Source organism: Haliaeetus albicilla, chromosome 13, assembly GCF_947461875.1.
Source record: "Haliaeetus albicilla chromosome 13, bHalAlb1.1, whole genome shotgun sequence".
NCBI classification, from domain to species: domain Eukaryota; kingdom Metazoa; phylum Chordata; class Aves; order Accipitriformes; family Accipitridae; genus Haliaeetus; species Haliaeetus albicilla.
Genome location: NC_091495.1, coordinates 43,141,112 through 43,165,964, shown reverse-complemented (window position 1 = coordinate 43,165,964; position 24,853 = coordinate 43,141,112). Strand labels below are relative to the sequence as shown.

General features: G+C 48.5%; 4 long non-coding RNA genes across 4 annotated transcripts in view; 2 read left to right on the top strand and 2 right to left on the bottom strand.

The window, feature by feature from the left end:
* Nucleotides 1-6,292: 6,292 nt before the first annotated feature.
* The window catches only part of LOC138688774 (uncharacterized), a 34,107-nt gene continuing 15,546 nt past the window's right edge, over nucleotides 6,293-24,853 (top strand). Inside the window, exon 1 of the long non-coding RNA XR_011327615.1 lies at nucleotides 6,293-6,381. This is a non-coding gene — a long non-coding RNA (uncharacterized lncRNA). The remainder of the gene's footprint in view (nucleotides 6,382-24,853) is intronic.
* LOC138688770 (uncharacterized) lies at nucleotides 7,396-14,157 on the bottom strand. Its single transcript, XR_011327610.1, has 3 exons — nucleotides 14,093-14,157; nucleotides 13,047-13,581; nucleotides 7,396-7,486 (listed from the first exon to the last, which is right to left on the bottom strand). It is a non-coding gene; the product is annotated as an uncharacterized lncRNA (long non-coding RNA).
* Nucleotides 15,251-21,757, top strand: LOC138688771 (uncharacterized). The gene is made up of 3 exons (XR_011327611.1): nucleotides 15,251-15,350; nucleotides 15,645-15,689; nucleotides 21,032-21,757. It is a non-coding gene; the product is annotated as an uncharacterized lncRNA (long non-coding RNA).
* LOC138688773 (uncharacterized) lies at nucleotides 15,608-24,532 on the bottom strand. Its single transcript, XR_011327613.1, has 4 exons — nucleotides 24,117-24,532; nucleotides 22,074-22,203; nucleotides 20,260-20,798; nucleotides 15,608-16,591 (listed from the first exon to the last, which is right to left on the bottom strand). It is a non-coding gene; the product is annotated as an uncharacterized lncRNA (long non-coding RNA).

Sequence of the window (24,853 nt, the reverse complement as noted above, 5' to 3'; positions counted from 1 at the left end):
ACTCGACAGAAGGGGTCTCCTTACTGTCTTCCCTTAACTGATCCAAAAATAAGCAAGGCCTGTAGTATATGTTTGGTGATGCAGGGTTAGCACAGGTTACACAGTTTACTGATGTAGTTTCATGCCAATTTTTGTGATGAGCAAATAAAGTTGAGTCTTGTGAGTTAAAGGATCCCTGGTGTTGTTTCACTCTAATCCTGACCTGGGAATCGGCAAACCTGAGTTGTCATCCTGAGAAACTGAGACGTGACAGACAAAGACATAGAAAGAAATTTTTAAAAGCAACTGGGTGCGGGACATACTAGAATGGATTAAAAAATAAAGACAGCAAACTGGCTAAAAATAGATAAAGAAAGAAAATTTAAAAGAGATGGGGTACAGGACAGGCAGGAAAATTTTAAAAAAGGGAGTGACATCTTGATAAAAGTAGACATAAACCAGAAATTTTAAAAGCAACAAGATACAGTAAACAGGAAAAAATTAAAAATAGGGACAGAAAACAAGATAAAAGTACACCTAGAAAAAAAGATTTGAAAAGTAAAAGAATTATGAGAGAAAAAATTGAAAAATAGGGACAGGGAACTACATAAAAGTAGACATAGAAAATTTTAAAAGCAATGCAGTTCATGACAGACAGGAAAGAATTAAAAAATAGAAACAGTTACTGGATAAAAGAAGACATAGAAAGACCATTTTAAAAGCACAGCATTAAGGAATTAAAGGAAAAAAAATAGGGACAGCGAACTAAAACAGAGACATAGAAAGGAAATTTTAAAAGCAATGGAGTGTAAGACAAAGGAAAAAATTTTAAAATATTGATAGGCTGAAAAAGAGAGGGATACATAGAAAGTAAATTTTTAAAGTGATGTGGTATAGGACCGACAGGAAAGAATCAAAAACCAGTAATATGCAGCATCATAAAAGTAGACATAGAAGGAAAATTTAAAAAGTGATGGGGTACAGGACAGGGAAGAATTAAAAAATAGGGACAGAACTGGTTAACAGAGATAGAAAATTTTAAAAAGTGACGGAATAAGGAAAAACGGAAAATAATGAAAAATAGGGACAGCGAACTAAAGAAATGAAGATGTAGAAACAAAATCTAAAAAGCAACAGGCTACAGGACAGACAAGAAAGTATTAAACAATAGTGACAGCAAAATACATAGAGAAATAGAAAGGAAATTTAAAAGTGATGGAGTGCAAGACAGGAAAAATTAAAAAAGTGAACTGGATAAAAGGTGACACAGAAAGAAAATTTTAACAGTGACAGCATTAAAGAAAGGCTAGGAAAAAAATTAAAAATAAGGATAGGGTGAATAATACAGAGACACAGAGAAAGAAAATGTAAGAATTGGCAGGGTACACGACAGCCAGGAAAGAATCAAAAAGCTGTGATACACTGCTTGATAAAAGTAGACATAGAAAGAAAATTTTAAAAATGATGGCATATAGGACAGGAAAAAAAATTTTAAAATAGGGAGAGATAAATAGAGATATGGAAAGAAAATTTTTTTTAAAATGGGGTGCAAGACAGAGACGAAAAAACTAAAAATATATAGACAGTGAACTGTATAAAACTAGCCATAGAAAGAAAATTTAAAAAGCAACCGCTTACAGGACATACGGGAAAAAATTAAAAAATAGGGACAGCAAACAAATAAACACAGAAAGAAAATTTTAAAAAAGTGAGATGGTACAGGACACAGGATAAAATTAAAAAAACCAAAGACAGTGAATAGGTTAAAGTAGGCATAGAAAGCAAATTTGAAAAAAAGTGACAGGTGTCATGGTTTAACCCCAGCTGGCAACTAAGCACCACCCAGCTGCCTGCTTGCTGCCCCCCTGCAGCAGGATGGGGGAGAACAATCAGGAAAAAAAAAGTAAAACTCACAGGTTGAGATAAAGACAGATTAATAGGTAAAGCAGAAACCATGCACACAAGCAAAGCAAGACAAGGAATTCATTCCCCGCTTCCCATCAGCAGGCAGGTGTTCAGCCATCTCCAAGAAAGGAGGGCTCCATCCTGTGTAACAGTTACGTGGGAAGACAAATGCCATCGCTCTGAATGTCCCCCCTTCCTTCTCCTTCCCCCAGCTTGATATGCTGAGCATGACACCATATGGTCTGGAACAGCCCTTGGGTCAGTTGGGGTCAGCTGTCCCAGCTGTGTCCCCTCCCAGCTCCTTGTTCAGCCCCAGCCTGCTCGCTGGTGGGGCAGGGTGAGAGGCAGAACAGCCCTTGACTCTGTGCAAGCACTGCTCAGCAATAACAAAAACATCCCTGGGTTATCAATGCTGTTTTCAGCACAAATCCAAAACGTAGCCCCATACTAGCTACTGGGAAGAAAATTAACTCAATCCCAGCCAAAACCAGCACAACAGGGTACGTGACAGAGACAAAAGAATTAAAAAATGGGGACAGCTAACTAAACAGACAGACATAAGAAGAAAATTTAAAAGGTGATGGGCTACATGACAGACAGGAATAACTTTAAGACAGTGAATAGGTTAAAGTAGACATAGAATGAAAAAGTAAAAAGCAACGGGGTACACAATAGTGAGGAAAGAATTAAAAAACAGTGATACACAGCTTGATACAAGTAGACATAGAGGGAAAGTTTAAGAAGTGACTGGGTACAGGACAAAAAATTTTAAAATAGCCACAGTGAACTAAAACTGAGAAATATAAAGGAAATTTAAAAGTGACACAGGGGCACAGGACAGAGAGGAAAAAAATAAAAAATAAAGACAGTGAACTGGATAAAAGTAGACATAGAAAGCAAATTTTCAAAGCAACAGGGTACACACCAGACAGGAAATAATTAAAAAATAGCAATAGGCAGATTCATAAAAGTAGATGTAGCATCGTGGTTTAACCCTGGCTGGCAACTAAGTACTATACAGCTGCTCACTTACTCCCCCACAGTGGGATAGGGGGAGAATCGGGAGGGTAAATGTAAGAAACTCATGGGTTGATATAAAAAGTTTAATAATTAAAAAGACTTTTTTTTTTAAGTTGTACGAGGAAAAAAAACCCAGCAAATGAAAACAATTGCTCACCACCAACTGACCGATGCCCAGCCAGTCTCAAGCAACTGGGTACAGGACAGAGAGGGAGGAATTAAAATATAGGGTCAGGGAGACAGAGAGGGGAAGACATAGAAATTAAATTTTCAAAGTCATGGGGTACAAGGCAGTGCAGAAAAAATAAAAAACAGGGAGAAACAGCTGGTTAGAGAGAGGCATATTAAAAATTTGAAAGGCAACAGGGTACTGGGCAGAGTTGACAGAAGAATAACAAGTTTTGAGGAGCCATACACATAGGTGGGCAGGCAGAGAGGGAGACAGAGGAAGGGAGGCAAGCAGATGTCTAAAGAAGGGAGGCAGAGGTGGGCCTGGATGTAGAGGAGAGGACGTGCGACTCACCACAGCTCCTGGTGCCGGCAGGAGACCTTCACCGCCCCGATGCTTCTCTCTCTGCTTCTGCCCCTTCCTCCTCCCCAGTGCCGGCTGCCTGACCCTCATCCGCTCGGCAGCACGCAGCGGATGCCTCAATGCTCCTCATCCACAAGGCTTGCTTTGATACATGGTGGCTCACGCATGTAGCCAACAAAGGCCAGGGACAGCTCAGAGGGATCCTTCCTTGCCACAGGGACTGGCCATTCCTTGCTGCAAGCACCTACCAGCCAGACCCCCGTGCACTCCCTCCTCAGCCAGTTCCCCTGCCCAGGCAGCCCCCTTTACAGCTGGAGCCCCTTCACACAGCAGGGCCAGTCCCATCCTCAGCCTCACTGGCCACACCTGGGGCCATCCCAGCCCCAGCTGGAGCCCATCAGGAACAGGGGCCATTGCCAAAGCCCCACAGCACATCATCCCTGCCCCTGCACCTACCCACATCCAGGGAGACAGAGGAGGCAGGAAAAATTTATTCATTAATGCATATAAGAAATCCTGGCAATGAGTTGGCTACAAGGCTCAGTGCCCAAAGGCAGCAGGATGGGAGGATAAAAGGGAAGAGAAAAGCAGGAGGAAGGACAGAAGGACACAGATGTGCAAGACAGGGAGCCAGGAAATTGGATGCTGGGAACAAGAGAGGGACAAGAAGCAGGAAAACGGTATAGAGAGAGAAGAGCAGAGAGACTGAGCAGAACAACAGAGATGGAGGAATAAATAATAGGAAGCAGGGGAGAGAAGGGGAAGAGACGGGCAGGACAGGAAGATAAAGACAGGACAAGGGACAGGGAAACATTCTCAAGCGATACAGGAGAAGAAACAGCAAGAACTAGAAAAAAGGAACAGGGAGCCAGGTAGAGAGAAAAATTTTAAAAAGCAACAGCATACAAGAAACATAGGCAAGAACTAACAAATAGGCACAGGGAGATGTAGAAAGAGGGAGATGTAGAAAGAAAATGTAAGAAGTGACAGGGTACAGGACAGAGAGGGAAGAGTTAAGAACTAGAGACAGGGAGATGGATAGAAGGAAACCTAGAAAGAAAATTTTGAAAGCAACAGAGTACAAGAATCAAAAAGTAGGTACATGAAGCTGCATAGAGGGAGATGTTAAGAACGAAATTTGAAAAGCAACAGGGTACAAGAAACACAGGCGAGAAATTAAAATAAGGTCAGGGAGACAAAGAGAGGGAAAAGTAGCAAGAAAATTTTAAAAGCAACTGGCTTTAAGAAACATGCAAGAATTTAAATAGGGATGGAGAGGTAGGAAGTTTCAAAAGTGATGACATACAAGAAACATAGGCAAGATTTACAAAATAGGGACAGGGAGCCTGATAGAAGGAAACTGTGGTGGGTTGACCTTGCCTGGCTGACGAGTGTCCACCAAGCCACTCTATCTTTCCTCCTCCTCAACAAGACAGCAGGGTAGAAAATACAACAAAAAAGCTTGTGGGTCAAGATAAGGACAAAGAGATCACTCACCAATTACTGCACAGGCAAAACAGACTCAACTTGGGGAAATTAATTTGTCAGTCAAAATCAGAGTACAATAATGAGAAATATGAACAAATCTGAAAAACACCTTCCCCCCCACCCCTCTCTTTTTCCTGGGCTCATCTTCACTCCTGACTTCTCTACCTCCTCCTACCAAGCAGCACAGGGGGAGAGGGAGCGTGGGGTTGCAGTCAGTTCATCACAAGTTGTCTCTGCTGCTCCTTCCTTCTTCATGTTCTTCTTCTGTTCCAGTGTGGTGTCACTCCCATGGGGCCACAGGTCCTGCCAGAAAACCTGCTCCAGTGTGGGCTCCTCTCCACAGCGTCACAGCCTCCTTTGGGTGCATCCGCCTGCTCTGGCGGGCTGCAGGGTACATATCTGCTCTGCCATGGACCTCCGTAGGCTGCAGAGGGACAGCCTGCGTCACCATGGTCTTCACTGCAGGCTGCAGGGGAATCTGCTTTAGGACCTGGATCACCTCCTCCTTTTCCTTCTTCACTGACTTTGGTGTCTGCAGGACTGACAGCTTCTGCACAGCATTTTTTAGCCCTTCTTACATATCACAGAGGTGCTACCAGGGTTGCTGGTTGGCTCAGCTTTGACCAGTAGCAGCTCCATCTTGGAGCTGGAACTGGCTTTGCCCAACATGGGGGCAAGTCCTGGTATCTTCTCACAGAATCCACCCCTGCAGCCCCTGCCCACTCCCCTGCCCCAGCTTGCCACACAAACTCACTACAACAGTGATTGGCTACAGGGCAGAGAGGGGGGATTGAAAAGTATGGAAAGGGAGACAGAGAGAGATGGGGCGGCGGGGGTGGGGGGGGTAGCAATGGGCTACAGGACAGAGAGGAGGAACTAATAAAAAGGGAGACGATACCAGACAGAGAGATGGAGAAAAACAAATATTAGTGATGAGCCACAGGGCAGAAGGAAGAATTAAAAAAGGGGAGAGTGAGGTAGATGAGAGAGACTGAGAAATATCAAAAACACTGATGATCTAAAGGGAAGAGAGAGGGAAAATAAAGAATAGGGACAGGGAACCAGACAGAGAGAGAATAATAAAGACAAAAATGGGCTATGGGACAGTGAGGGAAGAAGTTAAAACATAGGGACAGGGACCTGGAACAAAAGAATCTAAGAAAGTAAAAGTGTATCCAGAATACAGGGCAGAAAAAGGAATTTAAAAATAGAGACACAGCATTAGACAGCTGAGAGCAGCGGGAACTGTGAAGGGCTAAAGGGCAGACAGGGAGGAATTACAAGATTGGGATAAGAAGACGGATAGATGGAGAAAGAAAAAGTAGTGATGGGCTGCAGGGCAGAAACAGAGGATAAAAAAAGAGGGATGGGACAGGTCAGAAGTGCAGAGAGAAAAAGAAAACAGAGAGACAGAACAACAGAGAAAGAGGGGGACTTAGAGAACGAGAGAGGGAGAGGTACAGGAAGAAAAAAACAAAAAAATTAAAGCAGTGAGAGAAAGAAAAGGTGGGGGCAGGGAGGGACTGGGATGCAGAAGAGGGGTGACACAGCCCCAGGGGTCCAGGACTCACTGTACCTCCCGCTCTTGGAGCTGCTGGGAGAATTTGACAGTTCAGACATGTCTGTCTCTCTCTCCCTCTCCCTTCCTCCTCTGTAGCTGCAGTCACTTGACTGTCATCCACCTAAGAGAATAGATTGGTGCCTTACAGCTCTTGCAATATGAGGCTTCCTAGAAACACAGCCTCACATGCACACACACACTACATGACTGTACTGTGGTTTTGGTTACGCATACAGACCCTGCCGTGCACACCGGTGATCGGATCTGCTGAGGACTACACTAAGAAGGATCCATCCTCACCTGGAGAGGCAGGCTATCTCCTGTCTGCAGCTGCTGGCTGGATCCTTGTAGTGTTCAGTTATAGGGAATTTAGTTATTGGGCCTACAAGTAGCTCATGGTCACAGGAGCGTTCCAGACGCTTTTAGAAGGCCTTGAACAGAATAAACAAGAAGAGAGAAAAAGAAAGATACCAATTAGAAAAACACAAGTGCACATTCCATGATAAAGGGAACTTGGCACAAACAACCTCAATTCAGGGGCTTATCTCGACCAATTGGACTAAGACAAGTCCTGCATGCTCTAATTAAGACGGCCAATTATGTCCTATGTTTATGCGCGTGTACAGAGCGGGTATAACTAACTTTATCTTACGTTTGTGCGCGTGGACAGTACCAATGTAACCAAGCACCGTTTATGCTTGTGCGCGTGGACACCAAATGCTTGCATGCAGCAACCAATCAGAGTTTCTAAACAACTTAGAGAATTGTATAAAAATGATCAGCTAAGCTCAATAAAGGGACGACTTTAATCATCATATTGGTGTTCTATCGTCCGGGCCCCGCACGGAATAATCCCTAAACCCTACAGATCCTCTTTATTTTATTCTTCAAATAAAAAATATTCTTCAAATGCAGACCACTATGGAAACTTTCCATCTGTCTTGTACTTTCACGGCAGAAGAAAGGGCAACCAGGGTGAAATGGTGGCAGCTGACATCCAACTGAGAGAAGAAGAAAAAAAAAAAACAACACTTTAGCATAAAACTGGGTAGGAATCCAAAGCTGCGGGGTTTTTGTGAAGGTTTGTGAAGACAGTATGACTGAGCGGAGGAAAAAGTATTTTTGCGTCATCTTCGGTACAGTTGTTGACACAGGCCACTAGAGCTTTTGCATTTTTCAGACAACCGTGCCTTTTTTTTTTCCCTTTCTTTTTTGACTCATTGGCAACTTTACTTTCACTAGAACTCACTTTCTTAGATACACGCAGGTGACAGACATAGAGACCTACATACATTTTCTCAAGCCTTAGTATAGCCGAGGCTTCATCACCCTATATGTCCCAAGTTGAGTATTTTTGCTAAAGAGCACAGCAACACATCTGTCCTTGTGAACTGCCTCGTTGCAAAAAAGGAATCATTTTTTCCAGGCCGTTGCTCCAAACGGTCAAGACCTTTTAAAACCGCAGTTGTGCCACCAAACCCGCTCAGGGTCCCTCCTAGCTTTTGACCGCCCTGAGATTTAACAGGCACACGCTCCATTCCATCTTCCAACAGCAAAAATACGTTAACGCTCTAGGACCCAGAGCGCAACCCTACGGATGTCCATGCACACAGCCTGCTGTTTTGATGAGGAGCCACCCAGCATCCCTGCAAGCACAGCTGCACGCGCCAGATCGGTTTCCCCTACGCTGCGAGTTACCGGTTTCGGTGAACGTAGTTTCTGACGCTTTAAACCGAAAACCGTATCTCGACGCTTCGCCACAGCAGAAACGACCCATCGCTAGAACGCTACAAAAACGCAGTAACACCAATTGCAAACCCACAGCAGCAACAGCTCCAGAAATATTTAGACCAGGAACAAGGGAGAAAAATAAAACAGCTTCATCTCACGCACAGGGGAGCGGCAGGCAGAGAAAAGGGTCGGCATTCTGAGCCCTTACAGAAAACGGGCATTCTCCTTCCATTCCTCAGCCCGTCCATGAAGGTCTAAATACCGCAACACTAGTACGGCAACGTCGAGAGTAGGGAACAGCAGCTCTGCCGCTGGACTTGCCACTGACCCATGCTATTTACGTAGCAGGACGCGTACGCAGAGGGACACGTTTTGCCACACACAGCCCTGAACTTCCTGAAAATTTACGTTTACCGAAAAAAGCCATTTGGAACGTATTGCCAAACAACGTTCGGCAAGAAAGCTTTGATGCCTTTGACACACACAAGTGTTTGGTCACTTGCTATTTGCTTCCTGTTGCTGCTGCTGTTCTTCCTTCAGAAATTCTACTCGTCGCCAAGTTATTCACTACTGGTTCAAGCATTTGCCTTCCTGGTATTACCAGCACATTCACAGAGGCAAGTAACTTAATTGCTCTTCTACAATTATCCAAACGACAATTACAGCCATGAAAGAGAAGGAGAGCTCAGGCAGCACAAGAGCTCTGCAGGCTGGCACCAGTCAATATTGCACTCTCTAAAATCAAACAACAACAAAACAAAACCATGACCCTGTATCCTTCTTTTTTTTTTTTTTTCCTTCTTCTTTCAGAGCTCATCCCTGCCTCAGCATTTTGTCTTGTCAGAGCATGAAGCGCAGGTGATCTGTACTCTGACGACTGCTGCGTGTGATGAATGCCTGTTCAGAAATAGTCCAGATGTGCAAGACTGGTGTCATTTTTATGGTTTTAATCATCATAACTCAAATTTTATTTACTCACGCATTTGTGAGAAAACTAATTAACTTTTAGACACTGCCTCTCCTTTTTTTGGGGGGTGGAAACGTGTTAGAGACTGAAAAACATTACAATTCAGAGCTCCCAACCACGAGGGAGTGGTGGAGAAATCAATGAAAGCAAAGACCAACAGCAGCAACGTCAACTGAAAGTTGGCTTTCATTCCGATCACGTACTTAAGCGACTCTCCAAGTCTATGCCTCGGTCCTAGGAATGACTAGTCCCTTTTTGGAAGGACAAACTTTTTCACTTAAAAGTCCTAGACTGAAGACTCTGCTGAACGGAATGGGGATTGTCCCATGGGACAACATGCCATCAACACTCTTAATGGGGAAGGAAAAAAAAAAAACCCCAAACAAAAATCAAGTTTAAGTACCAGTTCCCATCATGTTTCGCTCATTACATTTCTACTGGCATCTAGGTGCTCAAAAATGAACTACAGGGACACCACATATTCCTAAAAATTCAGTTATATATAAAAAAGTAAAAGGCTATTTCCAACTTGCCCATAAAATCAGTATGAACAGAGAGAAGAGAAACACTCGACCCTGAAGAAGCTAACAGGCAGCTCTGAATTTACCAGACAGGAAATTTCATTCTTTCCCCTGAAACAAAAACACATCAAGGGACCAGTTCAGGAACAGGGCACGATCTGTGAACAGCAATTTTTCCATCATCTTTTCTGCACTAGCAGCAAATTTGCCTTCTCTGTGGGTTTAACGTGGAGCATCTGTAGTGCCCTCGAACTCGCAAGTGTTTCTCTCCGCTCCCCCAGCCCAATACGTGCGATTACCTGAGCAGCAAGCAGAATTAACCACGCAGGATTTTCTTCGTGTGACGCGGAAGGTGACACTGGGAGAAGAGGAGACAAAGAAATGAACCTGCTTGTCACACCCAGCCAACGGTGAAAAGACAGGGGAGGATTCTGCCAGAAGGGCTCTGCACCTCAGGAGCATCCACCGGCCGGTTTCTCTCCCCTTTGCCCGGTACCGAGGGGACGACGACACCTCGCCTGTGCCCCCTCGCAGGGGGGACTGCCCCAGGAGAGACGGGGGACCCCCACCTCGCTTCTGCCCGCGGGAATGGACCGGGAGAGACCCTCCACGCAGAGAGAGGAGCGCGGCGTGGATTGCATGCCCGAGGGAAGAGGCCGGGCTCCCCGCTGGCAGAAGGACAACTCACCTCCCTGCTGCTCGGCGCTGCTTGCTGCGGAGAGCCCTGCCTGCACCTGGCCGCTCTTCCGCTGTGCTGGGAGCGCAGTCCGGCCGACGGACGCTCCAGCGAAAGGACGCTCCAGCGAAAGGACGCTCCAGCTAATCGCGCCTCCTGCTCGTTACAGCCGCAGGTACTTTTGCCTCTGGCTAATGCACGCTCCAGACAGCGGACACCCCGCCTCGTTCCAGCTCCCACTTGCTACAGTTCTGGCTCGTTGAAGCCCCAGCTCCGCACTGAAGCTCCGGCTGATTTCAGCTGCTTCTCCTTACAAGCTCCCGCTACGTGCAACAGTCTGGGCTTTCCATAAGGTTGTATATCAACTGCTGTCAAAACTGGAGCATTAGGATTAAACATCAGAATTACGCGCCAAATAAATATTCGTTAGTTTGCGCAATTAATTACTTAACAACTATTCTGAGCAGCGCAGAAAGAAGAGCTGGACTCAAAGAGGGCACGTGGGGTCTGAAAAGCGCCTTTCCCCCCCACAGACCATCACAGATGTTGAGTTCGGCCTGCTGCGTGCCGGAATCCCAAACTTTGGCGTCCGATACAACCAGACCCCCATCTCCGGGGAGGGTCCACGCACCCTGCCCGCCCCCCGCTTCCCCCCGCAGCCCCCAACACCCTCCCACCCACCTGCAAAACCAGCCAAGCTGGCTCCCGCTTTTGGCCCCCACACCAGCTGACTCGGGGCCCATTTGGGAGCCAAAAAACCCAGCTGCTGAGCCCGTTCTCAAGGCCCAAACACGCAGGGCCGGACCTCTGTTTCTGGGCCCAAAGCCGCGCAGCTCGGTCCGTTTCCGAGCCCCCACATCAGCCACGCGAGCCTGTTGTCAAGCCCCAGGAACAGAAAACTTGTTCTCCATTTCTGACCCTGCAGTGCCCACGGGCGACGCTGAGCATAGCCACCCCACAGCCCTGCACCCCCGGGGCCCCACACATAGTTTCGGGGAGTGCTCGGGAGCTGCGGAGGGCCCGGCCCCACGCCTCTGCGGGGCAGCCCCAGCACAGGCAGGGCGTCGCTTCTCGATTGCCGTTTCAGGCTTTATTTCCCCGCCATCACCGGCACGGCCAGGCCCCCACCCCAAACCCCCCAGCCAAAGCACCCCCGCGGGTAGCCGGGCCCAGCCACCCAGAAAACAAGAAAACCAAAGAGGGTACAAGACAGAGACCGTGGGGAAAGGCAAGGAGAAGGACACAGAAACAGAGAGAACGCGCGAGGGATAGGGAGCAGGACAGAGAGATGGAGCAAGAAAGGAAAAAAGGACGGGAGGCAGAACCAAGGGAAAGAGAGACAAGGACGGGGAGCAGGACAAAGGGACGGAAGAGGAAAAAAAAAAATAGCGACAGGCTGCAGGACAGAGATGAAGCGATTAAATAGACACAGGGAGCATGACAGAAGGACACAGAGAGACAAAAGGGACAAAGAGCAGGCCAGCATCGGAGGGGAAAAAACCAACTGCGATGGGCAGTGGGAGAGAGATACAGAAAAAGAAAAAAGTACTGAGGAACAGAAAAAAGAAAGAAGCGACAGCTAGCTGGACAGGCAGACACAGTTAGAAAGGGCGGGAGAGGGAATGGGGCAGAGAAAGACAGACAGAAAAGGTAGCGAAAGAAAGCAAGGCAGAGGAACAGCAAGGCAGGGTGGGGGGGAAGGGACAGGGGTCTGGACAGAGATGGAGAAATAAGCAGCAGGGACAGAGGAGACAGAGGGACAGGGAACATAGCAGAGAAGGAAAAATCAGGACAGCGGCAGGACGGAGATAAAAAACTGGGACGGTCCTCAGGACAGAGAGGAATACGAATACGAGCAGGGAGCGGGACAAAGGGATACAGCGAGAAACGACGGGACAGGAAGCAAGACAGCGCGACAGACAAGAACAATGAGAGAGAGAGAGAGAGAGAGAGAGAGAGAGAGAGAGAGAGAGAGAGAGAGAGACTGACAGAGACAGAGACCGTGAGAAGCACAGGGGGTTGGGAAATTTAGAAAGAGAGGTATCAGGAGCCCTGCAGAGAGAGGGAGGGTGAATAAAAAAGGGGCAGGAAGCAGCACAAAGGGTCACAGAGAGTAAGAGATGAACAGGAAGGACGGGGACAGTGAGATCCAGAATGACAAAAATAAACAGCAACAGCAAGCAAGACAAAGGGATAGACAGAGAAACAGAAAGTAGGAAGAAGAGAGATAGGAAGGCAGGCACACAGAGCGGCACGTACAGGCGCAGAGAGGAAAAGAACGCCAGGGGAACAGGCCAGAGAAATTGGGAGGTGGGGAAAGAGGCGGATGCAGATCAGGACAAGGAGATGGAAAAGGAAAAAACAGCGACTGGCTGCAGGACAAAGACGGGGATGGGGGGGGGGGAGAGCGAGAGGGAGCAGGACAAGAACGCAGAGAGAAAAAGAAAGGGGGGCAGTCGAATGAGAGAGAGAGAGAGGAAGGGGGGGAGGAAGAGGGAGCAGGACAAGAATAGACAGAAGAGAGGAGGCACAGGGAAGCAAAATTAAAAAAAAAAAAAAAACACCAAACGTCACAGCAGCATGAGAAAGCGAGGGGGGAGGGAGAGGGGGAGGGAGGGACCGGACGCACAAGAGGAGCGACAGGGCCCCGAGGGCCCAGGACTCACCACAGCTCTCGCTCTTGGAGCTGCCAGGAGACCTTGCCAGTTCAGACGCTTCTTTCTCCTTCTCTCCTCCCTTCCTCTTCTGTAACTCCAGTCGCTTGGCTGTCCTCCACATAACGGAACACACAAGCGCCTCGCAGCTCTTACAAGATGAGGCCTCCTAGACATGTAGCCTCGCTCGCTCGCTCACTATGTGGCCGTACCGCGCTGCTGGTCATGCATACAGACCCTGGCGGTCTGACCTGCTGTGGACTACGAGGAGGGATCCTCCCACACTCAGAGAGGCAGGCTCTCTCTTGCCTGCAGCGGGAGGCAGCTGCCAGCCAGATGGCCTTCCGTTTCTTCTTCTTTACCTTTCTGTGGCCTCTCCAGCTTCAGCAGCTCCCGTCCACAGCCAGTAAGTGCTCCGCCTGTCCCTCTGTGCTCCCGCGCCGCGAGGAGAGGGAGGCCAGGCAGAGACAGCCCACGCAAGCCTGAGGCTGCTGCAGTCAACGGCATCCCCGGGGACGAACAGACAACCGCACTCACAGTGTGGCCTCTGGGAGAGGGAAAGAGGCAGCAGTGACCGTTATTACCGTAGCTCAACCCTGGCCAGAGCCCCTCCTTCCGCAGGGGCTTCCGCAGACGCCGCTCATTCCCCGCGCCGCTGCTAACGGCACCCACGTTCAGGGAGACTCGAGAACATCGCAGGGCCAGCTTGCTGCCCTCACGACAGGGCTCAGGGGCTGCCTGCGGCTACAGCACAGGCTTCAGGGGAGGGGCTGGAGCTGGGGGCAGCCACACGGGCCGAGCGAAGGCGCCGGGGGAGCTCCGGCGACTCGGGGAGGCGCCCGCTGGCCGCGCCTGGGGGGTGCCCGCCTCCGTCCCCTCTTCCCTTCTATCGGCTCTCGGGGAACTGCCCGGCGCTGCCCTGGCCCGGCTCGCCTCCGGCGGACCGGGAGCCTGCCGCGGCGGCCGCTTCGCAGCTTCCCGTCCCGCCAGCCCCGCGCGGCCAGGAGGCACCCCCCGCCACCGCCACCGCCCCCGCCGGAGGGGATCGCTCGCCTCACCCGCGGTCCCGGCGCTCGCCCGCTGCCGCTGAGACCCGCGCCCTGCGCGCCACCACGCTGCTCCCAGGGACCGCGCATGCGCCGGAGGGGTCAGAGCCGGCGAGCGAACGCCGGGCTGCCCCACGCGCAGGACGGCGCATGCGCCCGGGAGGCGCGTCCGCACGGCTGGTCGGGGAGCGGGCGCAGCGGGAAGCCCGCGGAAAACCACACGAAACCGGTAACGCTCCTGCGTCTGACCTTGTCGGACTCCGGGGGCCGCGGCGGCAGCGAGGACTACGCCGCGCCCGAGAGCCACGCTGCCGCCCGGCCGCCGAGTCCGCGAAAACTACAGCTCCCGGCATGCCCCGGGAGGCAGCCTGCCCTGCTGCCTGACCCCGAGAGGACGCCGCTTCCGTTTCCGCCCACCCCCACGCCGGCGCAGCCGCAGTTCCCGCCGAGCCCCCAGCGCCGCTCCGGGCAGCTCCGGCGCGCTTTCGCCGCCCGGCTCCGGCACGGCGCGGCACCCCCCGCCCGGCTCCGGGCAGCGCCCGCCGCCGCCGCTCACGTGCGTCCGACACGGACCCCGCCGTCCTCCTCGGGGCTTTCCCCGGAACCCGCCGGCCGACTGCGCAGCCCCGCCACGGGGCCCGCTGAGCACCCCCCCGCGCGCGCACGTGCTCCCACCCGCCCTGTGAGCCCCCCCCCGCGCGCACGTGCTCGTGCTCCCAGCCGCCCTGAGCCCCCAGGGGTCGGCCTCGGCACAGGCCACCCCCGCCTCCGACGTTCGCGGTCCGAGGGGCGCCCGGCCCCGCTCACCTTCTCTCGAGGGGCAGCCGCACCCCGGCCACCGCTCCGCTCCTGCCTGGGCTCCCACCGGCCCCGCCCCGGCCCCTCCCCCGGCAGCCCCCCCTGGCCAGGGAGGGGCCGTCCCCATCAGCCTCACTGCCCGCACCTGCGGCTCCTCCAGCCCCGGCCCGCAGCTGTGGTACCGAAATCCGGAACAAAACTCCTTAACACCAATGTGAACTTAAGCAGCAGGCACTTCCTTGATTGAATGAAAGATGTCAAGAGTCATCTGATTTGGAAGAGGTGTTAACTGGAGTTAAAATACAGATTTTAATGCCCATCTTATTTTAGTTCTAAGACTTGGCCATTGCCAGGTATCATCTTTTCCATTTACCCAGGTCCACCAGCGAGGCCACAAGGGAGATTTCTTCCAGAGAGAGGATAGGGTTATTAAGTCTAAAGTCCACGATTTGCTTTTCTCTTTCATGAAAAGGTGAGTGGATCACATATCATCACTAGTCACCCAAACAGTTAACCCTAAACTTTGCACCTGTCCTTTAATACAGTCAATTCCAAGCTAAATTTTTTCCGTTATTAAGAGGGGACCAAAGATCATGTAAAATATTATTATACTTTCTACAAATACATCCCCATCTTAGAGCTTTAGCTACTAGACAAAGTCTTTGGAGTTTGAGGTCAGAGGAGCTGCAAGTATAAACCTTCATTCAGCTCTGTTTAGGATCTGTGATTTTTCTCTGGTTGTCTAAACCAGTCTAAATTTCCATAGATGGTCCCGACTCTGGGTGGCTCTAACAAGGATCCTGGAACTCCAGTAAATTCTAAACATCGTTTTATATTTTAAATATGATCCCAAGTTCCTTTCTGCACTTGTCTCTACGGTTTTGGCAACTGACAGCCCCAAGGGGTGCTTGTACAAGTTTCTCCCGAAGGGCGATTAAATGAATTCTTTTGTCCATGAGGTGGATGGTTTGGTAATGTTATAATTCACAACGCTATAATTCCTTCTTTCAAATTTTAAAAAAACAATTGCCTTTTAAATCCATCCAATTTAATTTGCTAAAATGATTCTCATTGTTCTGCATCTTTTCTCAAGTTTTGGTTAAATTCAATGTCAGTATTCTCCACGGAACTAGATTTTCATCTGACTTTGGAATTGGAAGGCAGGCTGTTACTGAGGTTAAATTTTGTGTCTTTACAAAACTTTGAATCAGTTACAAAACTACATTATTTTTTTTTAATCCAAATTACAAAAACGGTTAATCTCAAGATTAATAGCTCAAACAATAATTGTTTCATTTTGTTTATCTCATGTTTAGAACCCCTCAAAAAAATTGCATACACCTTCTAAACACACAAAAAGATTATTGCCCTCGACAATATTCCTAATAGCAACCCAATATTATCAACTTTACACAGCTGTTTTCCCAAATAGATAATGTGAAACTTACTTATAGATTTTCAGTTTTAAAGGGCCAGTTTCTTTAGACTTCCAGTTTCTTGTTGGTGCTTTCTTTATTCTTGAATAATGAAGCCAAGGTTCTTCTCCCAGACCTTTACTGCTATAAGGGTTGTTAAAATGACTCGAGACGGTCCTTTCCGCTTCTCAGTGATTTTATAGATATTCAGTCTCCTGGTCGGAAGGGATGCGCTGCTACGTCCAGTTCTAAGGGTCCAGCTGTGGAGACATACTGACAAAGTTCTTGAAAAGAATTGCTTCAAGAAATCATAACACTTTTTAAAAACATATCTCCAAAGGCACTCAAGATACTCAGAACATAGGACTCTTGATACGGTCTTTCATACAACATTTCATAACGACTTAAATTTTCTTTCTCTTCTGGCTATACTCTGATTCTTAATAGAGCCATGGGTAATGCTTTAACCCATGTGAGGAGTGAGGTTTCCTGACAAATTTTACTCAACTGTTGCTTAAGGGTATAGTTCATTCTCTCTCTCTCTCTCTCTTTTCCCCCCTCGCCCCCCCCACTTGCTTGTGGTCTATATGGGGTGTGATAGTCTCAATCTATAGATAATACTTTGCTCAACTTGTCTCATAATCTTTGCTATAAAATGAGGGCCATTGTCAGATGACATTCCTACAGGCACCCCATATTTTGGTATTATCTCTTTGAGCAAGACTTTGAGTACTTCCTTGCTTTGTTGGTGCGACAAGGGAAAGCCTCGGGCCACCCAGTAAAGATATCAACTAAAACTAGGATAGATCCTTCTTTTCAAGGCAATTCTATAAAATCAATTTGCTAATATTCTCCTAAAAAATTTCCTTATTTCATAATCCCAAAGATGATCTTATTACTGATTCGGGGATATTTTTATATATAAATTTCACATCCGCTTCTAATTGTTTAAACAATCTTTGTCATATTTCACTTTCTGTTCCCCAATAGACTTTGTGATGTTCAGCTCGGGCAATTTCTCTTATTATTGTGGGTGGGACTATTATTTGACCTGTCGGTGTTACAGTCTATCCTGTTTCATTTTGTTAGCCTGCAATCTAATAATTAATTCTTCATCTTTTTCATTATAATTTGGAGTTTCTTTAGGCAATTTTGTACTTTTCTCTGGAACTAGTGCTAGGATGCCTTTTTCCGCAGCCTCTTTAGCAGCTTTATCAGCCAGTCGGTTACCTGCGTTAGGACCGGTCTTACCTAACTGATGTGCTTTACAGTGCATTATCGTGACTGCTGTTGGTTTTTGAATGGTTTCTAACAATTTCGGTATTTGTTCTGCGTGCTGAATGGTGGTTCCTTGTGCAGATAACAGTCCTCTTTCTCTCCGTATCGCTCCGTGTGCACGTACTACTCCAAAAGCATACTTTGAGTCTGTCCAAGTGTTGACTCGCTTTCCTTGACTTAGTTCCAGAGCTCGAATAAGAGCTATCAATTCAGCCTTTTGGGCAGATATCGTCGAAGGCAAAGTTGGCAACGCCATTACCTCCTCAGTAGTTATTGTCTATCTTGATAAACGTTTTCCTTCACAGATGGAACTGCTTCCGTCGGCATATAGTTCCCAATCTGTTTCTTCTAGCGGCACATCTCAGAGATCCAGTCAGCTGGAGTAAACTCTTTCGATTGTCTGCAAGCAGTCACGTTCCAGTTCTCCTTTAACTTGATCAGTTGTTGAAAACGCAACAGGGTTAACGGTGGTAGTAGTTTTTAGGTAAACATCATCTTGTTCCAGCAACACCACTTGTATTTCAGCATTCTGCTAGGGGATAACCAATGCCCCCCTTTCTGTTTTAGCACAACAGTTATCATATGGGAAACGTACAGTAATCCTTTGTCCTCAGGTGAACTTACGAGCTTCCTGGATCAGTAGCACAGTTGCAGCGATGGCTCTCGGACGACCAGAGCATCCCAGACTCACATTATCTAATCACTTCGAGAAGTAGGCCACAGCTCACCCACTTGGCCCTAAATATTGCGCCAGGATACCCAGAGCTTGCTTTCTTTCTCTTCTTTCACGAGCAAAAAGTTCAAGTGTCTTTGTGAGATCTGGCAGGCCTAGGGCTGGCACCCCTATTACAGCCTGTTTCAATTCTTGGAAAGTAGCTTTCTCGGCATCGGTCCAATCCATTGTTTGAGGTTTTGAGCTGCTCCTATAAAGGTCGGGCCAGGAAGCCACAATTTATAATCTACAGGTGACACCACTCAACCATTCCCGGAAATGCTCGTCATTAATTTTTTTAGTCTTAGGTTCAGGGAGACGACAAATTGCCTCTTTTCTCTCAGTTCCTAATTGTCTCTGTCCTTTTAGGTTTTAAAACTCAAATAAGTTTCTTCTTTCTGGGTTATTTGGTTTTTTTCTTTTGACACTCGATATCCACTGATTCCCCAAAAGTTCAAAAAGTTAATAGGTAACTTTGTGCATTGTTCTTCCGTCTCAGCTACAATTAACAGATCATCCATATATTTCAACAAGATTTCTTGATTATTTTCTTTCTTCCAAATCTCTAATCAATTGATTTCCAAAAATGGTAAAACTATTCTTAAAGCCTTGAGGCAAGACTGTCCAAGTATATTGTGTTTTTCTCCCAGTCTCAGGATTTTCCCATTCCAAAGCAAAAACCTCTTGACTATTGGGATCCAAGGGAATACAGAAAAAGGCATCTTTTCCGTCTAACACTGTGAACCATTCCTGTTTCTCTGTTAGGGTTGTTAACAAAGTATAAGGATTTGCTACTACCGGATGAGTATCTTGTACTATTTGATTTATTGCTCTGAGATCTTGAACTAATCTATCATCTTTTTCATTAGCCTTTTAACAGGCAAGATCGGGGTGTTATATCTGGATTCACATTCTATTAACAATTTGTATCTTAAAAATTTTTGTGTTACCATTACTAACCCTTTCCGACTTTCCGGTTTTAGCGGGTATTGTTTAATTCTTACCGTATTCGATCCTGGCTTTAAATCAATTCTCACAGGTTCTGCTTTTTGGATTTACTGGGAACTTTCCAGTCCAGACGATTGGAATTACAGCATTATACTTTGACTGGTATAATCTTCTGCTTTCGGTTACCATCCTGTTAACAGCAAAGCCACTGCTTCGATACGTTTAGTTTCTGGAACTAAAATTTTAATCTCTCCATTTTTAAATTTAATTTCTGCCTCCAAGTTCTCAAATAGATCTCTCCTTAACAGGAGTTTAGGAGAATTTGGCACATACAAAAACTGCTGAGCAACCCATTGCTTTCCTAATTTCATTGTTAAAGATTTAAAGAAGGGTCTAGTTTCTCGTTCGCTTGTTGCACCAACACCACCAATTTCTTCAAAACTTAACTCTCCCTCTAAGGTATTTAAAACTGAAAAGGTGACTCTAGTGTCAATTCAAATTCAATTTTCTGTTCTCCCGGTTTAGCTGTAACCAGAGGTTCTGCTGGAAGACTCCCTTCCAGTCCCCATCAGATACGTTCACTTAAAAAGAACAAATCTACATATGGCACTTTATTCCATTTACTCTCTCTCCTACAAAACAACAGTAATTGCAATATAGTATTGTAACTCAAAGTTCTGTTTGTTTACCATTTTTCCTGCAATTCACCCCAGTGTGCCAATAAACATCCCAACGGTGATGTATTTGGTATCTTTTCATCAGCAGTTCTATTTCCTGCACTCTTATTCTTAAACGATTTTGCTAATGCCATTATACTTATATACATTCAAATACTAAACAAGTGCAAATGACAGCTGTCCCAAATAATACACAAAGTCCAACCCAGCAATAGCTTTCACTTATGACTTACGGGCAGACGCCTAGGCTTCCACTGCAAACGGGTACCCTCCAAGCCCCAACCCTGTGAAGCTTTCGCTGCGCCTCACGGGCAGGCTTTCCAAACCAATTCCAAAGAAGAAACGCCTTACCTTTTTTCCAGGGAACGCTGCGAGGAGCTTTGCGAGTCGAGGGTGATGGTTCTCCCCGAGAATGCCTCGGTGCCGGCCGGAGTTCGATCAACACTCGATCTCGTCCAGTCTCACTCGCAAGATCCCAACTGGGTCGCCAAAACCGTTACCGAAATCCAGAATAAATCTCCTTAACACCAACGTGAAGTTAAGAAGCAGGCACTTCGTTTATCACAGCGCTGGGGACACGGGGGATCGCTCCTCCAAAGGCGTGTCCCCCTTAGTATCAAAATCCATCAGTTTTTACAGACTTTTTCTTTCAGGTCATTGTTACCTAAGCTCCTTCCATAAAAATGCATACTATGCTCGTTCTTAAATTTAACCTTTATAATGATCGGTCCTTTGATTATATAACCTTATCAATATTCTTATTTAAAAACAATCGTTGGTCAGTTACACTTAGCTCTGCTGACTGGCATCTTCGATACTCAGATCAAGATGGGAAGGGTAAGGGGGTTTCCAAGCAGCAAACTGGTGTCCATGACGGTTTCCTTAGTTTCCTGAAACAGAACGTAGAAAACCCAGTAACTTCCTGGTGAGGTTTCTAGGGTTAGCTATTTCAAACTTTAACAATATTAAGGTTCCTAGAGTCACACATAACACAGTTCCTAAAGTTTCTATGGCTACGTTTCAGACTTAACAATCCTGTACGTTATGCTTCACAATTTTACTTCTTAATCAAATCTAACTCTTCTATGTGATTAAATTTTTTTTTTTTTTTTTTTTTTACCAGAATATTTGCAACAGCTGGAGCCCAGCAGGAACAGGGGGGCACGGCCCGACCCCCCCAGCGCCTCACCTCCTCCTCCCCTGGGCTCCCTCACGGCCCCTCACCCCACGCAAAGGGAGCGCAAACGCAGCCCGGAGGGCAAAGGGGATGGACGGCCAGCGTTTATTCAGTCAGCCGCGTGCCTATCGAGTCCTGCCAGCGAGTCTGCTCTGGGGCTCAGGGCCCCCCCCGGTGCTCCCCCTGCCCCTCAGACACCTCTGATAGCATATTTCCATACATTCTGTATGGCACGTCTAAATATTTGGATGGTTTTAATATTTTGTACCAGCCATGGAAACTGGTTTGCTGCTAGGTGACTGTAAAAGTGAGATTTCGTAAATAATTATTAGAAATCTTATAGTAACACTACGATTGAAACAATAGACAAAAGTATAGCCAAGCAATTAACTAGCAGAGGTAGGTACTCCTAAGTTTTGCAGTTCTTTGCTCTTATGACTAGATGTTCCTGTACGCTAGATGAGAACAATGCTGAAACTGACCACATGTGATTGAAACTGCGTTAAGCTTCAAGATCAAAGAACAAGGACAAGAATAAAGACTTCAAGGACAGCCAGCAAGAACTTCAAATGGGTCGGTGGTTGCAAAAGCAGCCCTTCGCCTCAAATGGATCCTTCGTTGCGCATGATCGGATGTAGGCAGTACTGTGATAATCGGTTGCCATCATTTTTATGTATATGTATATTAATCTGATTAATATGCAATTAGTTATTCTATATAACCTGTTTGTGCTAAAGCTGTGGCATGCTCGCTAGGTGGAACTACCCCCGTGCATCTAGCGCTGCAATGAAGAATGCCTGCTTTCTAAACTCCAAAACTAGTCTTGGGGAGTTTCTTTGACTGGCTTTTCAGTATCAGAGGTACAAGGGAGGAAAGGGAGAAAAAAAAAAAAAAAGCAGCGGTGTGGGAAAGAGAGGGGACCAGGGGAGGGGCAGGGAGGGACCAGAACGCGGAAGAGGGGAGACGGCCCCGAGGGCCCGGGGCTCACCACAGCTCTTGTTCTTGGTGCTGCCAGGAGAATTTGCCAGTTCAGACGCTTCTTTCTGCTCCTCTCCCGCTCCCCTCCTCTTCCGTAACTCCGGCGGCGCGGCCGTCCTCCCCCTAGGAGAAACACGCGTCTCATAGGTCTTGCAAGACGAGGCCTCCTAGGCACGGAGCTGTTATAAACGCTCGTGACAAATTGGAGGAGCCAATTTGTATTGACAAAAAATCAAATTTATTAGCAAGCGATAAGAGAGCAAAACAGCGCTGGGCGGCCGGGGAGGCAATGCTCCGCCACAGGCCCGCAACTTTATGTTACCGTTACATTCCTTATATACATTTCATGTACCCCCTTTCTTGTAAGTCTCCGCCTTGTCCTGCTTCTTCTTTCCTCACTTGTGCAGGTCTGTTACTATGTAGATTCAGTAAATTTTCTCAAGGATGAGTATCCTTTGATGTAGAATGTCTTTTGATGTGGAGAAATACAGTCTTTGTTAATTGCAGCTGTTGTCCTTCCTCTCCTTATCTAGTAAGTTATAGCCATTGCTTTCCTCCTGTGACCCGTGACCTTCACGCATCACTTAAGCAAGTTTTTGTTATTTACACAAGGCATATGTTAACTCTCAATATGTCTCTTCACCCTTCTCGATTTCATGAACAAAGTTAACCCGTTCATTACAGAGCCTCGCTCGCTCGCACGCTACGTGGCCGTACGGCACCGTCGGTGCTGCATACGGACCCTGCGGTGCACCTCGGCGGTCTGACCTGCTGCGGACTACGAAGAGGGATCCTTCCACACGCGGAGAGGCAGGCTCTCTCTTGCCTGCAGCGGGAGGCAGCTGCTGGCCGGCCAGCCTTCCATTTCTTCTTCTCTACCTTTCTGTGGCCTCTCCAGCTTCAGCCGCAGCAGCTCCTGCTCGCAGCCGGTAAGCGCCCCGCCTGTGCCTTTGTGCTCCCACGCCAGGCGGAGAGGGAGGCCAGGCAGAAACAGCCCCTGCAAGCTTTCCTTTCCGGTGGCGTTTCCTTACCGGGAGGAAGCAACGAGCGCGGCGGCACCTCCCGCCGGTGCCGCATTACCGTTAACGTCGGACGGCACGTGCAGGACCGGGGCAGCCCCGCGAACTCGCAGCCTCCGAGCTGCAGTACCGAACATCGGTCGCGGGCTGGCAGCGGCGAGGGCTTGGCACAACGCGCCAGCGCGCATGCGCGGCACTCCAGCTGCAGTACCGAACTTTGGTCAAGAGGCGGCGGAAGAGAGCGCTGGCGGGACGCGCCGCCACCGCGCATGCGCGGCTCCCGAGCTGCTGTTCTGCGTTTTGGTTGCCACGCAACAGCAGGAGGGCGGCAAAACGCGCCACCGCGCATGCGCAGTTGCCGAGATGCTGTGTCGCGCATGGTTGCCAGGCAACAGCGGCGAGCGCCGTAAAAGGACATCGCACATGCGCCGTTGCCGAGCTGCCGTACCGCGTTTTGGTTGCCGGGCAAGAGCAGCAGCGACGTAAACCGCCCACTGCGCATGCGCAGTTGCCGAGACGCCGTGTCGCGATTTGGTTGCCAGGCAACAGCAGGGCGCTCTGTGAAACGCACCACTGCGCATGCGCGCCTCCCCAGCTGCCGTACCGCGTTCCGGTTGCCAGGCAACAGCATAAGCCCAGCCATCGCGCATGCGCGCCTCCCCAACGCCAGTTCCCACCTTCGGTCACCGGGCACCAGCATCCGCATCCCCGTAACGATCCTCTTCTGAGCATCAGCTGGATGAGGGATGACTGACAGCTCAGCCCAGTAGACACCAGCCACAGGCGGCAACTACTTACTGGGGGCACAGGGCTTACATTGCCCTGCCCTTTCCCCTCTCGCAGCCCGGGCAGTCATCTTCATCGCCCCCGTTCCAAAAAGCACCCGAGTGGCTGGAGCGTTTACAGCAGTCAAGTGCAAAGAACAGACAATTCGGGTGGTCGCTTCTGCCCCTGCCCCCCCACCCCGTTATCTAGAGAGGAGAAGCAGCACAGGGAACCTGCAAAAGGCGGGGGGGGGGGGGGTTGCCCCGGACCAAGCCCCGGGGCCTGCTGTATCCCTCTGCATGTGGCATCAGGATTGTGGGAGTGACAGCAGCCAGTCAACAGATGCTGGCGAGAGATTTAAAAAAAAAAAAAAAACGCCTGGTTCAGGTGAAAGCCTGAAGGCAGGCCACAAGAGACCCAAAGCTGCTTTGTGCCAGAGGGGCAGCTCTGTCCAGCAGGAAACGCCGCGTCCCAGCGCACCAGATGCGAGCAGCCCACCTGCAAGCGAGCGATACCCTGGCGACCCTGGGGCTCAGTTGGGGTGGGCGCACCTTTCCTCACCTCCGTGCTATCGGAACTCTGCTCTCCTAATCCTGCACGCACGCAAGGCTTCTTGTGTGGGGCTTGTCTCTTATCGAAGAGACGATGCACAGTGTTACGTACTGCCCTGCCCTCCGGCGTGCAAAGTAATTAGACATGAAGCAGGGAAAGCAGAGAGGTGTGTCAGGATATCAGATGTCTCCTCAGCAGAGGACCATAGAGCCCTGGATGTTCCACCTTTGCTCCGTACAGGAGCATGGCTCTGCACTCCTTGCCGCTCCCGCCAGCAAGCGTCACAGCCACACTTTGCTGCGAGGAGCAGAACAGCCCTCAGTGCTGTGCAAGCACCGCTCAGCCATGACTAACGCATCCCTCTGCTACCAACGCTGCTTTGGTCACAAATCCAAAACGCAGGAGGAGGGAGACTGGGGTGGGAGTGGAGTGCAGAGAATTGAGGGAGGTTTCA